The 18,861-nt window shown below is 40.1% G+C and overlaps 1 protein-coding gene across 2 annotated transcripts in view; it reads right to left on the reverse strand.

Moving 5' to 3' along the window:
- LOC149954559 (uncharacterized) overlaps positions 1–18,861 on the reverse strand; it is a 42,136-nt gene that overhangs the window by 4,578 nt on the left and 18,697 nt on the right. The window lies entirely within an intron of this gene.

The following is an 18,861-nucleotide window of genomic DNA, read 5'->3' on the forward strand; positions in this document are numbered from 1 at the left end:
TAAGATTTTAATTCTAATTTATGGAATCGCTTTTGATTAGTGTAGAATGTTGATGGCTAAATATCTTTTTCAGTCACACTTTAACTTCCAACATGTAAAATAACATTAAGATTCGTTAATCAGATTAAGTGAGTAAACGTAAATTTTTTTTATTATTTAGAAATTAGAACGTGTGGGTCAATTTAGTCTCCTCGTTCAGGTGATTGTTTAGGAGTGAGATTTGTGTCGAGGCCCGCCAACAGGGAGATACTTGGTGATTGGGGCGGGACACCCGTGGCGGAAGTGTGATAACCACCCATTAGGGGATTGCTGGTTGTTCTCAAAAAACCAATCGCATTATCTGGACTCCCAGACGCATGCGTTTACTCAGTGTTTCTAAAGAGCCACCTTTTTGGATTTTTGGCCAGGCCAGTGGCAAATACTGGCAAATAGTAGCTAATTGGCAAATAGTAGCTAATTGGCAAATAGAAAATAGGTCTTTTGAAAAGAGAATAAGTTGAAAATCTAATTTATAGTTATCAATAACAAACTTTTGAACTTATTTATTAATTTTCACTTATTTATTTGTTGGTTAGAAATGAAAAAAAATATGAAATTAACTACTGTACACTACCCAGTAATATCTGCGGTCTAACATCAAAATATTACCCGCCAAACTAGCCCAAATTCTGGAAACTATGTATAGATTTTTCTATCTTATTATTTTTTATAGCCCAAAATGCAAAAAATTTAATGTTGAAATCTTAATAATAGTAAAAAATGTATTTTCCACTTTTAGCCAAATTGACCACTTAATACATTTTTGGACAGACCAGTATTTACCACTATTTGTCACATTATTTGGCACCTGGTATTTACCACCTCGGAACACTGGACTACGCCATTATAGCCCCGGCGAAAACGTAAAATGTAAGCTCGTTTATAAGAAAAAGTAATAGATGCGATGCAAACACTCCGAAATAGTTGGGAATTTGACCAGCCTCAAGGTACTTAAAGATATTTAAGACTAATTAAGTTCGTCCTAAAACTCCCTGTTGCAATGTACATGTAGCTTTTAGATTGCGTTACTCATCAATAATTTCAGTAAACTCAACAGGATGTACTTAACCATGGAGGAAGATAAGGAGAGCCGACTCCGTCTTTGTTGGGCGTAAGCTGGTTTTTGAATCGCGACGCTATCACCATCTAGTTAATTTGTGGAAAACCTCCAGTTTTTGGTTTTCGCTATGCCGGGTTCAATAATAGTGCTAGTTAGAATAGTAGGGAATATTACGGCGGTGGAATCTGTTCTTACGCAAATTGTAGTAATGCACATTAATAAAAGAGGGAAGAGTGTTTTTCTTTATTTTTCCAAGAAATCCTGAAAGGTTTATATTAAAGAATTGTTTGATTTATGCTAAGCCTTGATCAATCACATGGGTTGTTTGTATAGTTTCGATAGATCGGGGATATGGTTAAAAATGCAGGGAGGTAAAATTTAGCAGAAAAGGAGGAACACTTTTATAAAAACAGTGGATAATATGAAGTGAGCACTTCACAGGTAGTCAAATCCTTAAACTTATCTAATTAGGATAAAAACTATCGAATATGTTAATGGTGCAACATGACTATTATGGAGGTTTTGTTGAAACTCAAAGAATCATTATCTTTTTAAGACCTGTTGGTAGTCAAGTAAGTTTATACTCTATGGTTTCTAGTAAAGCGAAGGATGATATAGGAATATCACAAGTTCAACATGCGTTTCAATCCGGTTATATTAAAACTGAGGTCCTGTAGTCACTCTAACCTATGAATGCATTCGCGATATATTAATTATTCAGACTCCACCAATATCTAATTGCACAATAATGATATCTAGGCTAATTCCAAAGGAACTACCTTAGGCTCAAGCCATCTAGCGACTTTTAATGCCTTATATAACAGGTGACCGGGTTACAATGCGTACTATGGTGGTAGCAAGCACTTCAGGCCACGCGAACCTACTGCTCTCTACACTTATAACCTCATAACATTTTAATGGAATTAGTAGAAAGCCCCTTCAACCATCTGGGAGAGAACTTGCTAACTCATTGCAGAAAGAGTTACTTACCATTTCGGAGAAATACAGAAATAAAATACCACAAATAATCAATGTGCTTCGAGAGGCTACTCTTTCCATTCCTTGTCTCGTGAAACAAAGACAACACAACGGATGCTATTATTACAAAAGCAACGGTAGTAAACCACACTTCTCCGTTCAAACCCCGAATATTATATTGGCTGATGGAGGGTCGGACATCTTTGTAAGTGATAATGACAGTGGGTGACGACGAGAAACTCGGAGACAACTGCATCAATGGCGTATACGGACCGGTGTCCATTGACTTCGCAAAGGAGTCCAATATCTAATTAAAATAATTAAGTTTATAAACGGTCTGGGACGTACATTAAATTTAAATTTTCGAGTATGAAGTTGGTAAATTTACAAAGTGAAAAAGAAGAAGTTGGACTAGATTAAATTTCACTGAAATTCCGAATTCAATGTTGCCACCGAAGATTAACGGACGACAAAATAAATGAATAAGTTAAAAATTATAGTTTTTAATTTGAAAATAAACAAATAGGTATTCAAAAACCAACCAAAGAAATTGATGTATTTAGTTAATTATTTAGTTAATTATATTTTAGGCAAGCAAAGATAATTTCTATTCTGACCTTAGATTATTATCTACAACTTGCCGATTTCACAAGATAAAATATATCATATTTTCGTGACCTTACAATAGAGCTCGGCGTTTGGATAAGAAATAATCACTTTATTTATTTTTATTCACAAAATAAAATTATCCGAAAAAAAACCCGATTATTTTACATGTTAAATTAATATATAGCCGTGGATAATATCCATGGATAAACAGTTAATCGTAATTGTTATGGTTAATCAAAACTTTAGCGGTTAATTTATCTGTTTCGCCGAGCTCTATCTTACAAAACCATATTAAAGGCATTTTATATGTTGAAAATCAATATTAGGAATGCTTTTGTTTTTGCTATTTATTTTTAGAAGCTTAATACCTAAATATAATTTTTCTTCCTACACCTAATTAATCTCTATAGAACGTTATTTGTTGCAAATAAAATAGCGCAAATGATTTTAAAGGGAATTGCAAAATGTTATTTAACGCCGAAAGAAACAATAAAAATATTATGCCGCAACATTTTAAAGATTTTAAATAAGTAAATCATTTTTGCTTAAGCGCACCGTAGTTGGACAACACGAGACATTCTAGTTTTATAAAGTATACTAGCTTTAATACCCGGCTTCGCCCGGGGTTTTAATTTTAATGAATTAGATCTGATTTGTACGTAAGAAAGGTAAACGCTGTAGCAAAAATGCAACACGTGTAGCAAAAGCGCAACACGCGTAGCAAAAACGCAACAGTCGTAGCAAAAACGTAACACGCGTAGCAAAAACGTAACATGCTTAGAAAAAACGTAACACACGTAACAAAAAGTCCTCGTAGCAAAAACGTAACACACGTAACACGCGTAGAAAAAAACGTAACATGAGTAGCAAAAACTTAACACACTTAACACGCGTAGCAAAAAGTCCTCGTAGCAAAAACGTAACACACGTAACACGCGTAGCAAAAAACGTAACTTGCGTAGCAAAAACTTAACACACTTAACACGCGTAGCAAAAAGTCCTCGTAGCAAAAACGTAACACACGTAACACGCGTAGAAAAAAACGTAACATGCGTAGCAAAAACTTAACACACTTAACACGCGTAGCAAAAAGTCCTCGTAGCAAAAACGTAACACACGTAACACGCGTAGCAAAAAGTCCTCGTAGCAAAAACGTAACACACGTAACAAGCGTAGAAAAAAACGTAACATGCGTAGCAAAAACTTTACACACTTAACACGCGTAGCAAAAAGTCCTCGTAGCAAAAACGTAACACGCGTAGCAAAAAGTCCTCGTAGCAAAAACGTAACACACGTAACACGCGTAGAAAAAAACGTAACATGCGTAGCAAAAACTTAACACACGTAAAACTCGTAGCAAAAAGTCCTCGTAGCAAAAACGTAACACACGTAACACGCGTAGCAAAAAGTCCTCGTAGCAAAAACGTAACACGCGTAGCAAAAAGTCCTCGTAGCAAAAACGTAACACACGTAACACGCGTAGCAAAAAACGAAACATGCGTAGCAAAAACCTAACACACTTAACACGCGTAGCAAAAAGTCCTCGTAGCAAAAACGTAACACACGTAACACGCGTAGAAAAAAACGTAACATGCGTAGCAAAAACTTAACACACTTAACACGCGTAGTGAAAGTCCTCGTAGCAAAAACGTAACACACGTAACACGCGTAGCAAAAAGTCCTCGTAGCAAAAACGTAACACGCGTAGCAAAAAGTCCTCGTAGCAAAAACGTAACACGCGTAGCAAAAAGTCCTCGTAGCAAAAACGTAACACACGTAACACGCGTAGCAAAAACGTAACACACGTAACACGCGTAGAAAAAAACGTAACATGCGTAGCAAAAACTTAACACACTTAACACGCGTAGCAAAAAGTCCTCGTAGCAAAAACGTAACACACGTAACACGTGTAGCAAAAAGTCCTCGTAGCAAAAACGTAACACACTTAACACGCGTAGCAAAAAGTCCTCGTAGCAAAAACGTAACACACGTAACAAGCGTAGAAAAAAACGTAACATGCGTAGCAAAAACTTTACACACTTAACACGCGTAGCAAAAACGTAACATACGTAACACGCGTAGCAAAAAGTCCTCGTAGCAAAAACGTAACACACGTAACACGCATAGCAAAAAGTCCTCTTAGCAAAAACGTAACACGCGTAGCAAAAAGTCCTCGTAGCAAAAACGTAACACACGTAATACGCGTAGAAAAAAACGTAACATGCGTAGCAAAAACTTAACACACTTAAAACGCGTAGCAAAAAGTCCTCGTAGCAAAAACGTTACACTAGTAACACGCGTAGCAAAAAGTCCTCGTATCAAAAACGTAACACACGTAACACGCGTAGCAAAAACGTAACACACGTAACACGCGTAGAAAAAACGTAACATGCCTAGCAAAAACTTAACACACTTAACACGCGTAGCAAAAAGTCCTCGTATCAAAAACGTAACACACGTAACACGCGTAGCAAAAAGTCCTCGTAGCAAAAACGTAACACACGTAACACGCGTAGCAAAAAGTCCTCGTAGCAAAAACGTAACACACGTACCACGCGTAGAAAAAAACATAACATGCGTAGCAAAAACTTAACACACTTAACACGCGTAGCAAAAAGTCCTCGTAGCAAAAACGTAACACACGTAACACGCGTAGAAAAAAACGTAACATGCGTAGCAAAAACTTAACACACTTAACACGCGTAGCAAAAAGTCCTCGTAGCAAAAACGTAACACACGTAACACGCGTAGCAAAAAGTCGTCGTAGCAAAAACGTAACACACGTAACAAGCGTAGAAAAAAACGTAACATGCGTAGCAAAAACTTTACACACTTAACACGCGTAGCAAAAAGTCCTCGTAGCAAAAACGTAACACGCGTAGCAAAAAGTCCTCGTAGCAAAAACGTAACACACGTAACACGCGTAGAAAAAAACGTAACATGCGTAGCAAAAACTTAACACACGTAAAACTCGTAGCAAAAAGTCCTCGTAGCAAAAACGTAACACACGTAACACGCGTAGCAAAAAGTCCTCGTAGCAAAAACGTAACAAGCGTAGCAAAAAGTCCTCGTAGCAAAAACGTAACACACGTAACACGCGTAGCAAAAAACGAAACATGCGTAGCAAAAACCTAACACACTTAACACGCGTAGCAAAAAGTCCTCGTAGCAAAAACGTAACACACGTAACACGCGTAGAAAAAAACGTAACATGCGTAGCAAAAACTTAACACACTTAACACGCGTAGTGAAAGTCCTCGTAGCAAAAACGTAACACACGTAACACGCGTAGCAAAAAGTCCTCGTAGCAAAAACGTAACACGCGTAGCAAAAAGTCCTCGTAGCAAAAACGTAACACGCGTAGCAAAAAGTCCTCGTAGCAAAAACGTAACACACGTAACACGCGTAGCAAAAACGTAACACACGTAACACGCGTAGAAAAAAACGTAACATGCGTAGCAAAAACTTAACACACTTAACACGCGTAGCAAAAAGTCCTCGTAGCAAAAACGTAACACACGTAACACGTGTAGCAAAAAGTCCTCGTAGCAAAAACGTAACACACTTAACACGCGTAGCAAAAAGTCCTCGTAGCAAAAACGTAACACACGTAACAAGCGTAGAAAAAAACGTAACATGCGTAGCAAAAACTTTACACACTTAACACGCGTAGCAAAAACGTAACATACGTAACACGCGTAGCAAAAAGTCCTCGTAGCAAAAACGTAACACACGTAACACGCGTAGCAAAAAGTCCTCTTAGCAAAAACGTAACACGCGTAGCAAAAAGTCCTCGTAGCAAAAACGTAACACACGTAATACGCGTAGAAAAAAACGTAACATGCGTAGCAAAAACTTAACACACTTAAAACGCGTAGCAAAAAGTCCTCGTAGCAAAAACGTTACACTAGTAACACGCGTAGCAAAAAGTCCTCGTAGCAAAAACGTAACACACGTAACACGCGTAGCAAAAAGTCCTCGTAGCAAAAACGTAACACACGTACCACGCGTAGAAAAAAACATAACATGCGTAGCAAAAACTTAACACACTTAACACGCGTAGCAAAAAGTCCTCGTAGCAAAAACGTAACACACGTAACACGCGTAGAAAAAAACGTAACATGCGTAGCAAAAACTTAACACACTTAACACGCGTAGCAAAAAGTCCTCGTAGCAAAAACGTAACACACGTAACACGCGTAGCAAAAAGTCCTCGTAGCAAAAACGTAACACACGTAACACGCGTAGCAATAAGTCCTCGTAGCAAAAACGTAACACACGTAGCAAAAAGTCTTCGTAGCAAAAACGTAACACACGTAACACGCGTAGCAAAAAGTCCTCGTAGCAAAAACGTAACACACGTAACACGCGTAGCAAAAAGTCCTCGTAGCAAAAACGTAACACACGTAACACGCGTAGCAAAAAGTCCTCGTAGCAAAAACGTAACACACGTAACAAGCGTAGAAAAAAACGTAACATGCGTAGCAAAAACTTAACACACTTAACACGCGTAGCAAAAAGTCCTCGTAGCAAAAACGTAACACACGTAACACGCGTAGCAAAAAGTCCTCGTAGCAAAAACGTAACACGCGTAGCAAAAAGTCCTCGTAGCAAAAACGTAACACGCGTAGCAAAAAGTCCTCGTAGCAAAAACGTAACACGCGTAGCAAAAAGTCCTCGTAGCAAAAACGTAACACACTTAACACGCGTAGCAAAAACGTAACACACGTAACACGCGTAGAAAAAAACGTAACATGCGTAGCAAAAACTTAACACACTTAACACGCGTAGCAAAAAGTCCTCGTAGCAAAAACGTAACACACGTAACACGCGTAGCAAAAAGTCCTCGTAGCAAAAACGTTACACACGTAACACGCGTAGCAAAAAGTCCTCGTAGCAAAAACGTAACACGGGTAGCAAAAAGTCCTCGTAGCAAAAACGTTACACACGTAATACGCGTAGAAAAAAACGTAACATGCGTAGCAAAAACTTAACACACTTAAAACGCGTAGCAAAAAGTCCTCGTAGCAAAAACGTTACACTAGTAACACGCGTAGCAAAAAGTCCTCGTATCAAAAACGTAACACACGTAACACGCGTAGCAAAAACGTAACACACGTAACACGCGTAGAAAAAACGTAACATGCGTAGCAAAAACTTAACACACTTAACACGCGTAGCAAAAAGTCCTCGTATCAAAAACGTAACACACGTAACACGCGTAGCAAAAAGTCCTCGTAGCAAAAACGTAACACACGTAACACGCGTAGCAAAAAGTCCTCGTAGCAAAAACGTAACACACGTAACACGCGTAGCAAAAAGTCCTCGTAGCAAAAACGTAACACACGTAGCAAAAAGTCTTCGTAGCAAAAACGTAACACACGTAACACGCGTAGCAAAAAGTCCTCGTAGCAAAAACGTAACACACGTAACACGCGTAGCAAAAAGTCCTCGTAGCAAAAACGTAACACACGTAACAAGCGTAGAAAAAAACGTAACATGCGTAGCAAAAACTTTACACACTTAACACGCGTAGCAAAAAGTCCTCTTAGCAAAAACGTAACACACGTAACACGCGTAGCAAAAAGTCCTCGTAGCAAAAATGTAACACACGTAACAAAAAGTCCTCGTAGCAAAAACGTAACACGCGTAGCAAAAAGTCATCGTAGCAAAAACGTAACACACGTAATACGCGTAGAAAAAAACGTAACATGCGTAGCAAAAACTTAACACACTTAACACGCGTAGCAAAAAGTCCTCGTAGCAAAAACGTAACACACGTAACACGCGTAGCAAAAAGTCCTCGTATCAAAAACGTAACACACGTAACACGCGTAGCAAAAAGTCCTCGTATCAAAAACGTAACACACGTAACACGCGTAACAAAAACGTAACATGCGTAGCAAAAACTTAACACACTTAACACGCGTAGCAAAAAGTCCTCGTAGCAAAAACGTAACACACGTAACACGCGTAGACAAAACGTAACATGCGTAGCAAAAACTTAACACACTTAACACGCGTAGCAAAAAGTCCTCGTAGCAAAAACGTAACACACGTAACACGCGTAGAAAAAAACGTAACATGCGTAGCAAAAACTTAACACACTTAACACGCGTAGCAAAAAGTCCTCGTAGCAAAAACCTAACACACGTAACACGCGTAGCAAAAAGTCCTCGTAGCAAAAACGTAACACACGTAACACGCGTAGCAAAAAGTCCTCGTAGCAAAAACGTAACACACGTAACACGCGTAGAAAAAACGTAACATGCGTAGCAAAAACTTAACACACTTAACACGCGTAGCAAAAAGTCCTCGTAGCAAAAACCTAACACACGTAACACGCGTAGCAAAAAGTCCTCGTAGCAAAAACGTAACACACGTAACACGCGTAGCAAAAAGTCCTCGTAGCAAAAACGTAACACACGTAACACGCGTAGACAAAACGTAACATGCGTAGCAAAAACTTAACACACTTAACACGCGTAGCAAAAGTCCTCGTAGCAAAAACCTAACACACGTAACACGCGTAGCAAAAAGTCCTCGTAGCAAAAACGTAACACGTAACACGCGTAGAAAAAAACGTAACATGCGTAACAAAAACTTAACACACTTAACACGCGTAGCAAAAAGTCCTCGTAGCAAAAACGTAACACACGTAACACGCGTAGCAAAAAGTCCTCGTAGCAAAAACGTAACACACGTAACACGCGTAGAAAAAAACGTAACATGCGTAACACGCGTAGAAAAAACGTAACATGCGTAGCAAAAACTTAACACACTTAACACGCGTAGCAAAAAGTCCTCGTATCAAAAACGTAACACACGTAACACGCGTAGCAAAAAGTCCTCGTAGCAAAAACGTTACACACGTAACACGCGTAGCAAAAAGTCCTCGTAGCAAAAACGTAACACGGGTAGCAAAAAGTCCTCGTAGCAAAAACGTTACACACGTAATACGCGTAGAAAAAAACGTAACATGCGTAGCAAAAACTTAACACACTTAAAACGCGTAGCAAAAAGTCCTCGTAGCAAAAACGTTACACTAGTAACACGCGTAGCAAAAAGTCCTCGTATCAAAAACGTAACACACGTAACACGCGTAGCAAAAACGTAACACACGTAACACGCGTAGAAAAAACGTAACATGCGTAGCAAAAACTTAACACACTTAACACGCGTAGCAAAAAGTCCTCGTATCAAAAACGTAACACACGTAACACGCGTAGCAAAAAGTCCTCGTAGCAAAAACGTAACACACGTAACACGCGTAGCAAAAAGTCCTCGTAGCAAAAACGTAACACACGTAACACGCGTAGCAAAAAGTCCTCGTAGCAAAAACGTAACACACGTAGCAAAAAGTCTTCGTAGCAAAAACGTAACACACGTAACACGCGTAGCAAAAAGTCCTCGTAGCAAAAACGTAACACACGTAACACGCGTAGCAAAAAGTCCTCGTAGCAAAAACGTAACACACGTAACAAGCGTAGAAAAAAACGTAACATGCGTAGCAAAAACTTTACACACTTAACACGCGTAGCAAAAAGTCCTCTTAGCAAAAACGTAACACACGTAACACGCGTAGCAAAAAGTCCTCGTAGCAAAAACGTAACACACGTAACAAAAAGTCCTCGTAGCAAAAACGTAACACGCGTAGCAAAAAGTCATCGTAGCAAAAACGTAACACACGTAATACGCGTAGAAAAAAACGTAACATGCGTAGCAAAAACTTAACACACTTAACACGCGTAGCAAAAAGTCCTCGTAGCAAAAACGTAACACACGTAACACGCGTAGCAAAAAGTCCTCGTATCAAAAACGTAACACACGTAACACGCGTAGCAAAAAGTCCTCGTATCAAAAACGTAACACACGTAACACGCGTAGCAAAAAGTCCTCGTATCAAAAACGTAACACACGTAACACGCGTAGCAAAAACGTAACACACGTAACACGCGTAGAAAAAAACGTAACATGCGTAGCAAAAACTTAACACACTTAACACGCGTAGCAAAAAGTCCTCGTAGCAAAAACGTAACACACGTAACACGCGTAGACAAAACGTAACATGCGTAGCAAAAACTTAACACACTTAACACGCGTAGCAAAAAGTCCTCGTAGCAAAAACGTAACACACGTAACACGCGTAGAAAAAAACGTAACATGCGTAGCAAAAACTTAACACACTTAACACGCGTAGCAAAAAGTCCTCGTAGCAAAAACCTAACACACGTAACACGCGTAGCAAAAAGTCCTCGTAGCAAAAACGTAACACACGTAACACGCGTAGCAAAAAGTCCTCGTAGCAAAAACGTAACACACGTAACACGCGTAGAAAAAACGTAACATGCGTAGCAAAAACTTAACACACTTAACACGCGTAGCAAAAAGTCCTCGTAGCAAAAACCTAACACACGTAACACGCGTAGCAAAAAGTCCTCGTAGCAAAAACGTAACACACGTAACACGCGTAGCAAAAAGTCCTCGTAGCAAAAACGTAACACACGTAACACGCGTAGACAAAACGTAACATGCGTAGCAAAAACTTAACACACTTAACACGCGTAGCAAAAAGTCCTCGTAGCAAAAACGTAACACACGTAACACGCGTAGCAAAAAGTCCTCGTAGCAAAAACGTAACACACGTAACACGCGTAGAAAAAAACGTAACATGCGTAGCAAAAACTTAACACACTTAACACGCGTAGCAAAAAGTCCTCGTAGCAAAACGTAACACACGTAACACGCGTAGAAAAAACGTAACATGCGTAGCAAAAACTTAACACACTTAACACGCGTAGCAAAGTCCTCGTAGCAATAACGTAACACACGTAACACGCGTAGCAAAAAGTCCTCGTAGCAAAAACGTAACACACGTAACACGCGTAGAAAAAAACGTAACATGCGTAGCAGAAACTTAACACACTTAACACGCGTAGCAAAAAGTCCTCGTAGCAAAACGTAACACACGTAACACGCGTAGAAAAAAACGTAACATGCGTAGCAAAAACTTAACACACTTAACACGCGTAGCAAAGTCCTCGTAGCAATAACGTAACACACGTAACACGCGTAGCAAAAAGTCCTCGTAGCAAAAACGTAACACACGTAACACGCGTAGAAAAAAACGCAACATGCGTAGCAAAAACTTAACACACTTAACACGCGTAGCAAAAAGTCCTCGTAGCAAAAACGTAACACACGTAACACGCGTAGCAAAAAGTCCTCGTAGCAAAAACGTAACACACGTAACACGCGTAGAAAAAAACGTAACATGCGTAGCAAAAACTTAACACACGTAACATGCGTAGCAAAAACTTAACACACTTAACACGCGTAGCAAAAAGTCCTCGTAGCAAAAACGTAACACACGTAACACGCGTAGCAAAAAGTCCTCATAGCAAAAACGTAACACACGTAACACGCGTAGCAAAAAGTCCTCGTAGCAAAAACGTAACACACGTAACACGCGTAGAAAAAAACGTAACATGCGTAGCAAAAACTTTACACACTTAACACGCGTAGCAAAAAGTCCTCTTAGCAAAAACGTAACACACGTAACACGCGTAGCAAAAAGTCCTCGTAGCAAAAATGTAACACACGTAACAAAAAGTCCTCGTAGCAAAAACGTAACACGCGTAGCAAAAAGTCATCGTAGCAAAAACGTAACACACGTAATACGCGTAGAAAAAAACGTAACATGCGTAGCAAAAACTTAACACACTTAACACGCGTAGCAAAAAGTCCTCGTAGCAAAAACGTAACACACGTAACACGCGTAGCAAAAAGTCCTCGTATCAAAAACGTAACACACGTAACACGCGTAGCAAAAAGTCCTCGTATCAAAAACGTAACACACGTAACACGCGTAACAAAAACGTAACATGCGTAGCAAAAACTTAACACACTTAACACGCGTAGCAAAAAGTCCTCGTAGCAAAAACGTAACACACGTAACACGCGTAGACAAAACGTAACATGCGTAGCAAAAACTTAACACACTTAACACGCGTAGCAAAAAGTCCTCGTAGCAAAAACGTAACACACGTAACACGCGTAGAAAAAAACGTAACATGCGTAGCAAAAACTTAACACACTTAACACGCGTAGCAAAAAGTCCTCGTAGCAAAAACCTAACACACGTAACACGCGTAGCAAAAAGTCCTCGTAGCAAAAACGTAACACACGTAACACGCGTAGCAAAAAGTCCTCGTAGCAAAAACGTAACACACGTAACACGCGTAGAAAAAACGTAACATGCGTAGCAAAAACTTAACACACTTAACACGCGTAGCAAAAAGTCCTCGTAGCAAAAACCTAACACACGTAACACGCGTAGCAAAAAGTCCTCGTAGCAAAAACGTAACACACGTAACACGCGTAGCAAAAAGTCCTCGTAGCAAAAACGTAACACACGTAACACGCGTAGACAAAACGTAACATGCGTAGCAAAAACTTAACACACTTAACACGCGTAGCAAAAGTCCTCGTAGCAAAAACCTAACACACGTAACACGCGTAGCAAAAAGTCCTCGTAGCAAAAACGTAACACGTAACACGCGTAGAAAAAAACGTAACATGCGTAACAAAAACTTAACACACTTAACACGCGTAGCAAAAAGTCCTCGTAGCAAAAACGTAACACACGTAACACGCGTAGCAAAAAGTCCTCGTAGCAAAAACGTAACACACGTAACACGCGTAGAAAAAAACGTAACATGCGTAACACGCGTAGAAAAAACGTAACATGCGTAGCAAAAACTTAACACACTTAACACGCGTAGCAAAAAGTCCTCGTATCAAAAACGTAACACACGTAACACGCGTAGCAAAAAGTCCTCGTAGCAAAAACGTTACACACGTAACACGCGTAGCAAAAAGTCCTCGTAGCAAAAACGTAACACGGGTAGCAAAAAGTCCTCGTAGCAAAAACGTTACACACGTAATACGCGTAGAAAAAAACGTAACATGCGTAGCAAAAACTTAACACACTTAAAACGCGTAGCAAAAAGTCCTCGTAGCAAAAACGTTACACTAGTAACACGCGTAGCAAAAAGTCCTCGTATCAAAAACGTAACACACGTAACACGCGTAGCAAAAACGTAACACACGTAACACGCGTAGAAAAAACGTAACATGCGTAGCAAAAACTTAACACACTTAACACGCGTAGCAAAAAGTCCTCGTATCAAAAACGTAACACACGTAACACGCGTAGCAAAAAGTCCTCGTAGCAAAAACGTAACACACGTAACACGCGTAGCAAAAAGTCCTCGTAGCAAAAACGTAACACACGTAACACGCGTAGCAAAAAGTCCTCGTAGCAAAAACGTAACACACGTAGCAAAAAGTCTTCGTAGCAAAAACGTAACACACGTAACACGCGTAGCAAAAAGTCCTCGTAGCAAAAACGTAACACACGTAACACGCGTAGCAAAAAGTCCTCGTAGCAAAAACGTAACACACGTAACAAGCGTAGAAAAAAACGTAACATGCGTAGCAAAAACTTTACACACTTAACACGCGTAGCAAAAAGTCCTCTTAGCAAAAACGTAACACACGTAACACGCGTAGCAAAAAGTCCTCGTAGCAAAAACGTAACACACGTAACAAAAAGTCCTCGTAGCAAAAACGTAACACGCGTAGCAAAAAGTCATCGTAGCAAAAACGTAACACACGTAATACGCGTAGAAAAAAACGTAACATGCGTAGCAAAAACTTAACACACTTAACACGCGTAGCAAAAAGTCCTCGTAGCAAAAACGTAACACACGTAACACGCGTAGCAAAAAGTCCTCGTATCAAAAACGTAACACACGTAACACGCGTAGCAAAAAGTCCTCGTATCAAAAACGTAACACACGTAACACGCGTAGCAAAAAGTCCTCGTATCAAAAACGTAACACACGTAACACGCGTAGCAAAAACGTAACACACGTAACACGCGTAGAAAAAAACGTAACATGCGTAGCAAAAACTTAACACACTTAACACGCGTAGCAAAAAGTCCTCGTAGCAAAAACGTAACACACGTAACACGCGTAGACAAAACGTAACATGCGTAGCAAAAACTTAACACACTTAACACGCGTAGCAAAAAGTCCTCGTAGCAAAAACGTAACACACGTAACACGCGTAGAAAAAAACGTAACATGCGTAGCAAAAACTTAACACACTTAACACGCGTAGCAAAAAGTCCTCGTAGCAAAAACCTAACACACGTAACACGCGTAGCAAAAAGTCCTCGTAGCAAAAACGTAACACACGTAACACGCGTAGCAAAAAGTCCTCGTAGCAAAAACGTAACACACGTAACACGCGTAGAAAAAACGTAACATGCGTAGCAAAAACTTAACACACTTAACACGCGTAGCAAAAAGTCCTCGTAGCAAAAACCTAACACACGTAACACGCGTAGCAAAAAGTCCTCGTAGCAAAAACGTAACACACGTAACACGCGTAGCAAAAAGTCCTCGTAGCAAAAACGTAACACACGTAACACGCGTAGACAAAACGTAACATGCGTAGCAAAAACTTAACACACTTAACACGCGTAGCAAAAAGTCCTCGTAGCAAAAACGTAACACACGTAACACGCGTAGCAAAAAGTCCTCGTAGCAAAAACGTAACACACGTAACACGCGTAGAAAAAAACGTAACATGCGTAGCAAAAACTTAACACACTTAACACGCGTAGCAAAAAGTCCTCGTAGCAAAACGTAACACACGTAACACGCGTAGAAAAAACGTAACATGCGTAGCAAAAACTTAACACACTTAACACGCGTAGCAAAGTCCTCGTAGCAATAACGTAACACACGTAACACGCGTAGCAAAAAGTCCTCGTAGCAAAAACGTAACACACGTAACACGCGTAGAAAAAAACGTAACATGCGTAGCAGAAACTTAACACACTTAACACGCGTAGCAAAAAGTCCTCGTAGCAAAACGTAACACACGTAACACGCGTAGAAAAAAACGTAACATGCGTAGCAAAAACTTAACACACTTAACACGCGTAGCAAAGTCCTCGTAGCAATAACGTAACACACGTAACACGCGTAGCAAAAAGTCCTCGTAGCAAAAACGTAACACACGTAACACGCGTAGAAAAAAACGCAACATGCGTAGCAAAAACTTAACACACTTAACACGCGTAGCAAAAAGTCCTCGTAGCAAAAACGTAACACACGTAACACGCGTAGCAAAAAGTCCTCGTAGCAAAAACGTAACACACGTAACACGCGTAGAAAAAAACGTAACATGCGTAGCAAAAACTTAACACACGTAACATGCGTAGCAAAAACTTAACACACTTAACACGCGTAGCAAAAAGTCCTCGTAGCAAAAACGTAACACACGTAACACGCGTAGCAAAAAGTCCTCATAGCAAAAACGTAACACACGTAACACGCGTAGCAAAAAGTCCTCGTAGCAAAAACGTAACACACGTAACACGCGTAGAAAAAAACGTAACATGCGTAGCAAAAACTTAACACACTTAACACGCGTAGCAAAAAGTCCTCGTAGCAAAAACGTAACACACGTAACACGCGTAGCAAAAAGTCCTCGTAGCAAAAACGTAACACACGTAACACGCGTAGAAAAAAACGTAACATGCGTAGCAAAAACTTAACACACTTAACACGCGTAGCAAAAAGTCCTCGTAGCAAAAACGTAACACACTTAACACGCGTAGCAAAAAGTCCTCGTAGCAAAAACGTAACACACGTAACACGCGTAGCAAAAAGTCCTCGTAGCAAAAACGTAACACACGTAACACGCGTAGAAAAAAACGTAACATGCGTAACACGCGTAGAAAAAACGTAACATGCGTAGCAAAAACTTAACACACTTAACACGCGTAGCAAAAAGTCCTCGTATCAAAAACGTAACACACGTAACACGCGTAGCAAAAAGTCCTCGTAGCAAAAACGTTACACACGTAACACGCGTAGCAAAAAGTCCTCGTAGCAAAAACGTAACACGGGTAGCAAAAAGTCCTCGTAGCAAAAACGTTACACACGTAATACGCGTAGAAAAAAACGTAACATGCGTAGCAAAAACTTAACACACTTAAAACGCGTAGCAAAAAGTCCTCGTAGCAAAAACGTTACACTAGTAACACGCGTAGCAAAAAGTCCTCGTATCAAAAACGTAACACACGTAACACGCGTAGCAAAAACGTAACACACGTAACACGCGTAGAAAAAACGTAACATGCGTAGCAAAAACTTAACACACTTAACACGCGTAGCAAAAAGTCCTCGTATCAAAAACGTAACACACGTAACACGCGTAGCAAAAAGTCCTCGTAGCAAAAACGTAACACACGTAACACGCGTAGCAAAAAGTCCTCGTAGCAAAAACGTAACACACGTAACACGCGTAGCAAAAAGTCCTCGTAGCAAAAACGTAACACACGTAGCAAAAAGTCTTCGTAGCAAAAACGTAACACACGTAACACGCGTAGCAAAAAGTCCTCGTAGCAAAAACGTAACACACGTAACACGCGTAGCAAAAAGTCCTCGTAGCAAAAACGTAACACACGTAACAAGCGTAGAAAAAAACGTAACATGCGTAGCAAAAACTTTACACACTTAACACGCGTAGCAAAAAGTCCTCTTAGCAAAAACGTAACACACGTAACACGCGTAGCAAAAAGTCCTCGTAGCAAAAACGTAACACACGTAACAAAAAGTCCTCGTAGCAAAAACGTAACACGCGTAGCAAAAAGTCATCGTAGCAAAAACGTAACACACGTAATACGCGTAGAAAAAAACGTAACATGCGTAGCAAAAACTTAACACACTTAACACGCGTAGCAAAAAGTCCTCGTAGCAAAAACGTAACACACGTAACACGCGTAGCAAAAAGTCCTCGTATCAAAAACGTAACACACGTAACACGCGTAGCAAAAAGTCCTCGTATCAAAAACGTAACACACGTAACACGCGTAGCAAAAAGTCCTCGTATCAAAAACGTAACACACGTAACACGCGTAGCAAAAACGTAACACACGTAACACGCGTAGAAAAAAACGTAACATGCGTAGCAAAAACTTAACACACTTAACACGCGTAGCAAAAAGTCCTCGTAGCAAAAACGTAACACACGTAACACGCGTAGACAAAACGTAACATGCGTAGCAAAAACTTAACACACTTAACACGCGTAGCAAAAAGTCCTCGTAGCAAAAACGTAACACACGTAACACGCGTAGAAAAAAACGTAACATGCGTAGCAAAAACTTAACACACTTAACACGCGTAGCAAAAAGTCCTCGTAGCAAAAACCTAACACACGTAACACGCGTAGCAAAAAGTCCTCGTAGCAAAAACGTAACACACGTAACACGCGTAGCAAAAAGTCCTCGTAGCAAAAACGTAACACACGTAACACGCGTAGAAAAAACGTAACATGCGTAGCAAAAACTTAACACACTTAACACGCGTAGCAAAAAGTCCTCGTAGCAAAAACCTAACACACGTAACACGCGTAGCAAAAAGTCCTCGTAGCAAAAACGTAACACACGTAACACGCGTAGCAAAAAGTCCTCGTAGCAAAAACGTAACACACGTAACACGCGTAGACAAAACGTAACATGCGTAGCAAAAACTTAACACACTTAACACGCGTAGCAAAAAGTCCTCGTAGCAAAAACGTAACACACGTAACACGCGTAGAAAAAACGTAACATGCGTAGCAAAAACTTAACACACTTAACACGCGTAGCAAAAAGTCCTCGTAGCAAAAACCTAACACACGTAACACGCGTAGCAAAAAGTCCTCGTAGCAAAAACGTAACACACGTAACACGCGTAGCAAAAAGTCCTCGTAGCAAAAACGTAACACACGTAACACGCGTAGACAAAACGTAACATGCGTAGCAAAAACTTAACACACTTAACACGCGTAGCAAAAGTCCTCGTAGCAAAAACCTAACACACGTAACACGCGTAGCAAAAAGTCCTCGTAGCAAAAACGTAACACGTAACACGCGTAGAAAAAAACGTAACATGCGTAACAAAAACTTAACACACTTAACACGCGTAGCAAAAAGTCCTCGTAGCAAAAACGTAACACACGTAACACGCGTAGCAAAAAGTCCTCGTAGCAAAAACGTAACACACGTAACACGCGTAGAAAAAAACGTAACATGCGTAACACGCGTA

Source organism: Leiobunum rupestre, chromosome 3, assembly GCF_980474605.1.
Source record: "Leiobunum rupestre chromosome 3, qqLeiRupe1.1.hap1, whole genome shotgun sequence".
In the NCBI taxonomy this organism is placed as follows: domain Eukaryota; kingdom Metazoa; phylum Arthropoda; class Arachnida; order Opiliones; family Sclerosomatidae; genus Leiobunum; species Leiobunum rupestre.